Source organism: Lathyrus oleraceus, chromosome 4 (genome assembly GCF_024323335.1).
Source record: "Lathyrus oleraceus cultivar Zhongwan6 chromosome 4, CAAS_Psat_ZW6_1.0, whole genome shotgun sequence".
In the NCBI taxonomy this organism is placed as follows: Eukaryota; Viridiplantae; Streptophyta; class Magnoliopsida; order Fabales; family Fabaceae; genus Lathyrus; species Lathyrus oleraceus.
In genome coordinates, this window is record NC_066582.1 from 294,829,787 (window position 1) to 294,837,978 (window position 8,192).

An 8,192-nucleotide genomic window follows, 5' to 3' on the forward strand; every position below is an offset into this window, starting at 1 on the left:
ACACATATATTGGGATGGGTTCCCCTATTGAGTTATATCCTCATTAGGATTAGTCTTGATTCAGTTTGCCTTTTTGGTTTGATCCTAAATTGGCCTCTTGTGACTGTCTCTGGCATTTTTCCCTGTGGTAAATGAATAATTATTCAGTAATCAATAATTATTCACCTTATCCTCATCGGAGTTTGTGGTTTTCTACCCTTATACCGGTAGTTGTAAATCCTATTTTCCCTCCTCAGCGGAGTTTGTGGTTTTCTACCCTTATACTGGTAGTTGTAAATCCTACTTTCATCCCCTAGCAGAGTTAACCATTGTGGTACATCCTGGTTGATGGCGGAGTTTGTGGCTTTCTACCCAGTAATCGGTAGTTGTAAGTCCTATTTCTGTGGTTTTCTACCCGTATACCAGTAGTTGTAAATCCTATTTTTCCCTCCCCAATGGAATCTGTGGTTTTCTACCCTTATACCGGTAGTTGTAAATCCTATTTTCCCTCATTCTTTTGGATAATTGCTCTGGTTAAGCAATTTTATCCTCAGTGGGTCCTCTTTCATTTACCGTTTGCCGGTGACGTTTGTTGCTCCCCGTGATTGGTCATCATTATATACCTAGTTTTGGTATCCCGATGCCTTTCTCTTTCGGTCGATTTATCCTTTATTAACCCAGTAACCGGTTGTGGATAATCTTCCATGCGAGTATATTATCTACGTTCTGACGGTAATAGATAATATATCTCATGCACTCTTTGGTCGAAGTCTTTTGTTCTTCCCCAGTTGAGTAGGATTCGTATCCCTGTTTTGGGAATCGAATGTCCATTTCCGTGGTTTTCTACTCAGTATCTGGTAGATGTAATCCCCTCTTTGACGGTCATCTTCATCCAATATTCGGTGTTGATATCTCCCCATTTTCCTGGATATTTGATTACGCAATTTATCCCCAGCGAGTCATCTCTCGTCTACCCTGTTGTTGTTGGTAATGATTGTTTTTTTCCTGGATTGGTCATCATTATATACCTAGTTTCGGTATCCCGATGCCTTTTCTTTTCGGTCGATTTATCCTTTATTAACCCAGTAACCGGTTGTGGATAATCTTCCATGCGAGTATATTATCTACGTTCTGACGGTAATAGATAATATATCTCATGCGCTCTTTGGTCGAAGCCTTTTGTTCTTCCCCAGTCGAGTAAGATTCGTATTCCCTTTGCAGAATCGAATGTCCATCCCATAATCGAGTTTACGTTTTGCCCTCTTTTTGGATGATGAGTGTTTTGGGAATATTCCCCAATTCATGCTTTGGTTGGTCACCTATTGAATGCCCAGTAACCGGTATCCCTAGTGTTCCTTCCTTCTGCTCCCTATTATGACTTTGGTCCCCTGTGGAGTCAGATTTTCCTGAGTTGAAATATACCTTTTAGGTCTTCCTCAGATGATTTGGTTGATTGATATCACTCACCCTTATACCGGTATTAGATATTCATTCTTCCCGAGCTTGTTGTTCTCTCACCCTTATACCGGTGATCAGATCACATGTCTCATTGAGCTTGTTACCCAGTAACCGGTAACGCCTCATCCCGTTGCTCCCCCCAGGAGAGTCTTTTTTAAGACACCCCCAGCGAAGTCCCTTAGTGGATTGTTTTTGTCCGGATTTTTATCCGAAGTATCCATTGCGGATAGTTTTGATGTGTTGGCATATTCCCCAATATATGCATTCTCCCCGGCAGGGATATTTTGTTCACATCTTTCCCCAGCCTGAGTCCGGATTTTTATCCGAAGTATCCATTGCGGATAGTTTTTGCTGTGTTGGCATATTCCCCAATACATGCATCTTTGAGTCAGCTCGTTGTCCTTCCATTGGATTTATTCCCTTTGGAGACTCTTTTCCCCAGCTTTGAGTCGTGACCTGCTCACGCGGTTTCAGTCCGTTACTCCCCAAGTTTTGAGTCGTGCCCTGCTCACGCATTTCTTTTCTATCCCCATGAGAGTCCCCGGTAGAGTCTCTGTTCCCTAGTGAGTGTATTACTCCTATGGATTTTCAATTGTTCCTGATCTCTTTTCTTCTTTGTGGACACATATCCCCACAGAGTTTGTTTGTTTTTGCATACATACATTTGCATTATGAGGTCTCTTAGGGACCAAAATTTGTCTCTTTGTTATTATTTAAGCCCATTCTACCTCGTCGAGACGAAGATTTTAACCTTCACTTCTCCGGCTAGAATGACCTTAAATAGGGGCATCTGTAAGACCCCAATTTTGTCCTTAAGATCCCTCATGGCATCATAACATTGCATTGCATAGCCTCAAGGATCATTGAGCATCTTGGCTCCCTTTCCCTTTTGTTAATACCTTAGGATTGGCATTAATTTTGTAAAACAAATAATGTAATCACCTCTGTTGTTTTAATATGTTGGGTTGAAGAAGTTCAACATCTGGACCAACATGTCATGTACGATGTCACGACATCATGCATGTGACATCGCACATGTGTAGAAAACTGAATTAATTAATTCAGGTATATATTCTGGGATTAGTGAGGATATTTGGTGAATATCCTAACTTCCTTGTGGAGGTCTTAAAGACTCAATAAGAATATATAGGCTCTAAATATGGAGATATATATGGAGATATTTTGGGAACTAAAAGATTGAAGACCTTGATTGTAGCAGAAGTTTCTGCTGACTTTGTAACAACAAAGAAGAAGTTTGCTGGGATTTCTGAAGGCCCAAATCCAGTTGGGTGCTTAGGTTATAAATAGCATATTGTAACCTAGGATTTTCAAGCCTCATAGAATGAAAAATTAGGGGTGTGTGTGAGGTAAACCTCCCAACCTGTGGGAAGGTTACCATGTGTTTCTCAGTGTTCAAAGCTGAGAGTATTTGTAACTCAAAGCCTGTAGGTAAGAGTTGTTATGATCTTGAACGAAGTTGTGAAGCAAGTTCAAGTTGTTTAGCATTACATGGTATTTGTAGTGATAGGAATGGAAACTGGAGGTTTCTATCTAGGAGTTCCTAGGTATAGATTGCATTGGGTAGGGATTAAGTGAAGAGTTGTAAACGGGGGAGTTTAACTCTGAATTAATACTGCTGATAGTGGATCTTCTTCCTGGCTTGGTATGCCCCCAGAGTAGGTGATGTTGCACCGAACTGGGTTAACAAATTCCTGTGTTTGTTTTCCTTCTGCATGTTATAATCCTGTCTGCCATAACTCAGCTTGTGTTTCAGTCTGCTTATCAAGATAATAACAGACTTGGTACATAGCATTCTGTTTGAGTGTCAATCAGAATGTTTTGACATTCATCATTGACAGCATATACTGAATAATAGGCATGTTGGTTTTTCTGCTTCAGTTCAGTATTTATTTCAGTCTGTTCTTCAAGAGGATAATAGACCTGGCCAAAGGATCATTGTGAAACTGTCAAACTGGATGTCTTGACAGTTATTCCTGTAGGTTGATACTGAAGTAAAGACTGGTTGGTCTTTTACAGTACAACATTTAGCACAGTCTGTTTTCAGGAACATAACAGAATCAGCATGAGGTATATGCTCTGGCTGTCAAACTGAATGTTGTGACATTCATTCCTGACAGCATGTGCTAAATTGTAGGATGATTAGTTTTTCTGTTTCAGTAATTTTCTCAGGCTATTCTTCAGGAATCCAACAGCTGAGCTAAAATCCAGGAAACTAACAACTGAGCTACAATTAATGAACCTAACAAATAACCTATTTGTTAGCACCCTAATATGTGGAAATTAGGTTAACTTGCTTGACCTTGATTTCAGGAAATACAAGTACAAGGACAACAAATTGTAATACTGTAACAGGTGATGTTCAAATCACTATTGAGACATCATGCTGATAACTGTGCGGGTTCAACAGAAGTTAGTGCTATGGTTGACCTCTGCTGAGTCTTTCTCCCAGATGGACAGAACTGGGTGTTCTTCCATTCTATGGTAATACAGGAGCAGATGTCGTGACATCTGTAAATGTGTGCACATTAGTACTGGATGTTAATTGAATGGATATCTTGCTGTATTAGTAACAATGTTGGATCAGATGTCATGACGTGGAGTAGAACATCTGAACTCTGACTAAACCAGAATTTCACCTTTGGGTAGGGATCTCTTGTGAGTGGTTTGAGATCACCAAGCATGCTTGGTTTGTATATCATTGCTTTTCTTGTTTTATTCACTAACCAAAAGCACAAAAATATGTCATTTACATCTTTTGTTGTAGCTCAAGCAATCACCAGGTCAAGAGCTTCAAGAAGATCCCTTTGTGCAAGAGATGAGGTATTTTTCTTGAGATGAGGATCACATGATCATTACAAGGAGCTTACATGAGCTAGGGTTCCATTTTGGAGCAATTTCATCAAGTGATAAAGGCTCAAGCTAATCAAGACATTTCAAGGTCATCAGAGGACCAAAAAGTCAACTGTGCAGTCAACTGAGGGCTATGAGGTGGGGAAATGAGTTGAGACACCTCAATCATTTTCAAATGAGGGCTATTCATCATTCTAATCATCCATCTTGAAGATTCAAAGGTCATGGCAAAAGTTACTAAAAATGGAAAGTGACATGTAATTCAAAGTTTCCAAATTTTGCATGTTTTGGTCCACATTCAACTTGACTTGTCAACATCAAAGAAGTTTCAAATGGATTTTTGGTGAACATGAAAGTTATATATCTTTGTCTCCCCTTTCCAAAAAGTCCTAATTCATGGCCATATGATGATTGATTGAGAAGTTATGGTCATTTGATCACAAAGTGTGCATGGAAATTCAAAATGGCCTAACTTTTGATACAATGCTCCAATTTGGTTAATTCTTTTTGCAAAATGCTCCTCATGTTCAAGGCTTCTCAAAATGACTTCACTTGGCTCAATTGTGCAAAGGAATCATGGCCAAATGCTCATTATTTCACACATGTGCATTTTGAAGAAAATATTCATTACTCATTTATGGCTTAAGGTGCAAGCAAAATGACACTTCCATCATGACCATTGGATGATTTTGAGTGAATTCCAAGCTTAACATGGGAGAGAGCACGTGCAATATGGACATGCTAGCTTCATTTTCATTTTTGCAAGATGCTTGAATTCTCACTAATCATGATTAATGAATGGCTTAATTGGTTTTCAGTATCATTAGCATGGGATATAAAAGCCAAACCCTAATCCTAACCACCATTACAGAACAAGCATTTCAGATCTGAAATTTGAAACTCCCTCCAATTTCTCTCTCTTCGATTTGCATTTTTCTTCACACAATTCTCTAAGATTCTTGCAGATTATTGTTCCTGGTGCAATTCTGAGCAAGATTCATCATCTGTTTGTTGCAATTGAGCCAGAAATCATGCAGATCAAGAGCTTCCTCATGTGGATCGGATTTTGAAATTGAGGTGAATACAAGTGTTTTCAACCATTGTTTCTTGCACAAAGCTTCAAGGCAAGTGTAGTGGAGTAGATCTGGAGCTTTTGAGCACTTGAGAACACGAATTTAGCAGCTTCCACTTCAAGGTGACTTCAAATTCATCATCTCTTTTTGCTGTTTTCTTGATATAGATGTGTAGATCTTGATTAGTAGAGAATGTACATGTGTTTAGATTTGATTTTGGTTGAGAATTGAGCATGTATGATGAACTGAAAGTTTTGAGCATGAAAATGTTTTGCTTCGATCTGGAAAACCTAGGGAGAACTAGATGAAATCATTAGCATATTTGGAATGTATGTTGCAAGGCAGTTCGATTGGTATAAGATTTGTGCATTTCTGGAAATTTTCGTGGACTGTGTCGCCGGAGATGGCCGGGGAAGACGACCGAAGCTACAGCTCCGGCGTCTGAGTGTTTTTAGGTTTGCCTTGCTGGATCCACGTGTGTGCCTTGCGTGTACAAGTGATTGGCTCTGTTTTCCTTTGACCTTGGCCATGTGTATGTTGAATGCTGACCGTGCATGCCAATGCGTTTAATGAAACGCGGCATTTTGGCCTTTTGAACCTGATCCGTTGGTCATGCTTGCGCGCCACATCTGATGGCTCATGTTTATTATGGTTTTATTCAAATATTTGAATTTCCCTCCATATTTTCCATGTTATTCCATTTATTTTGTCCATTTCATTTAATTCATAAAAAATTCAAAAATGATCCAAATAAATCCCAATTTTTTTTCACAGTTTTGTTTTGATGTCTAGTTTTTTATGGTATTAATTTCATGAATTGTTGATGTCTGGTTTGTGATGTGTGAATTTTTGAATCTATGCTATGCCAAATTGATATGTTGTGTTCAATGCATTGTGAAATCTTCATCTTTGATCCAATTGATCCAATTTTTTGTGTGCATGATATTCATATATGATGTGAATTTTTGATCACTGGTTTGGAATTTTTCTCACATGCTATCATTGTTTTTGACACATGAAGATATAGTGTCACATTTTTGACATTGATTTGTGCATTTTTGTTCATATATCATTTGAACCTTTCTGGATTTAATCTTTTGCATATTGTTTTTTCATGACATGAGAAACTTACATAAAAAATATCAAGGTCATTGCATGCATTTCTGATTTGATTTGGATTTTCTAAGTTGGAAGTCCATTTTTGTGCTTATTTCTTGGTCATTGCATTAAATGAACCATTTGAGATACTTGCTTATTGAATTGATGTTGGTCCTTTTGAGGACATTTAGGTGATTGTTTGAATGTGCATTGTGTAAAATATTGAGTTCTGTTTTGGTCATTTGATTTGGTTTTGAATCTAGTCTTTGCACTAGTGTTTTGTACATGAACTAACTTTGCTTGTTGTTTCAGGTTTGGACATCTAGCATTGGTGGTTGATTTGTTCTCACTTGTGAGATGCAAATGCATTTGAGTTCTACCATATGTTTGATGTGCTTGAGCTCATGAGTCCATTTGAATGCTTGGGCATTGTTCATTGGATTGTGTAATTGTGGATGGTTTCACTGTTTGTCTGTTGGTTTAATAACTGAAGTACTGACTGTTTAGTCTTTGTACAGGTACCTTAGTTGCTTGCTTTTGCTTTTGCTTAAGCTTTGGATTGTGGTTGATACACCACTCAGGTAGTTAGCCTCTTACTTCATGTAGTATGAAGTCCTGTCACCTTTTTGGCAGGCATTTTGCTGGCAAGGCCTCCTTCAGAGGCTATGTTTGTGTTTGTTTACAATTGTGCCAAAGACCTCCAAGATGAGGCATGTCTTACTTGATAAGACCTCCAAGAGTTAAGGCAATTGACGGATAAAAGAGATTAGTAGCCAATCCCCTGTTATTCAGTGAGTCATTCTTTATGCTCGCACTACGTGCTGATGCTTCTGAACATGTACCCAAGATCTTTGTCCAGTGTCTGTCAAGTGGAATAGGATCTCACTTTCTGGATCCCCACGCTTCCTTTGTCATGAGCTCACCCAGGCCAGGGTTAAGAGCATGAAGTCTCATCCTCATTTACCATCTTTGATCAGCTTCACCCTAACTTTCAATGTTAGTGGTTAAGAGCTACAGATTACCATTACAGTTTGGCTTGTTTGTCGAGGTTGACATGACCCCTCTTGACTAAAGCCCACCCATTGATTGAGCCTTTTGTATGTATATAGTGTGTGATGTTTGGTTACTTGTGAACTTTTGATATATGTGCTTTTGAACTTTGAGTTTCCATTTGAGCTTAATTTGAAGATCATTATCATGTTCATTCTAATTGGAAGATACCAGATACATTGAGGATCTCTTATGAGACTTGTGTGATTGCTTATGCTTTGTGCTTGCTTATTTTAAAGGATGGGATCTACTTGGATCATCTATATGATCTCAAGAGAGGAACTCCTAGTGTGGTTTCATTTCTTTCCTCACCTTTTTGTTCTCTTTAGGACTTAACCCTCCTTTTTCATCTTTCCATCCCTAACCCAAACCAAAAACTTTTTGTGCAAACATTTGACTTTGTTTTCAACATTAGAAACCTAAGCCTTATGCTTTTGATTTTCAAACTTTCTTTTCATAACACTCATTTTGAATTGAATCTTTAAGTCAACTTTGACCATCTTTTGTATATACTTCTAATTGGTAAATATAACCCATCCAAATTTCTTTTGTGGTTTCAATGCCCACCTTTTAATCAAAATTTTCCATAACCTTTAGCTATTAGGTTTGAGTTATCTTTGTGGTAGATGTAATACTCACCTTTATCCTTAGTGATGGACAATG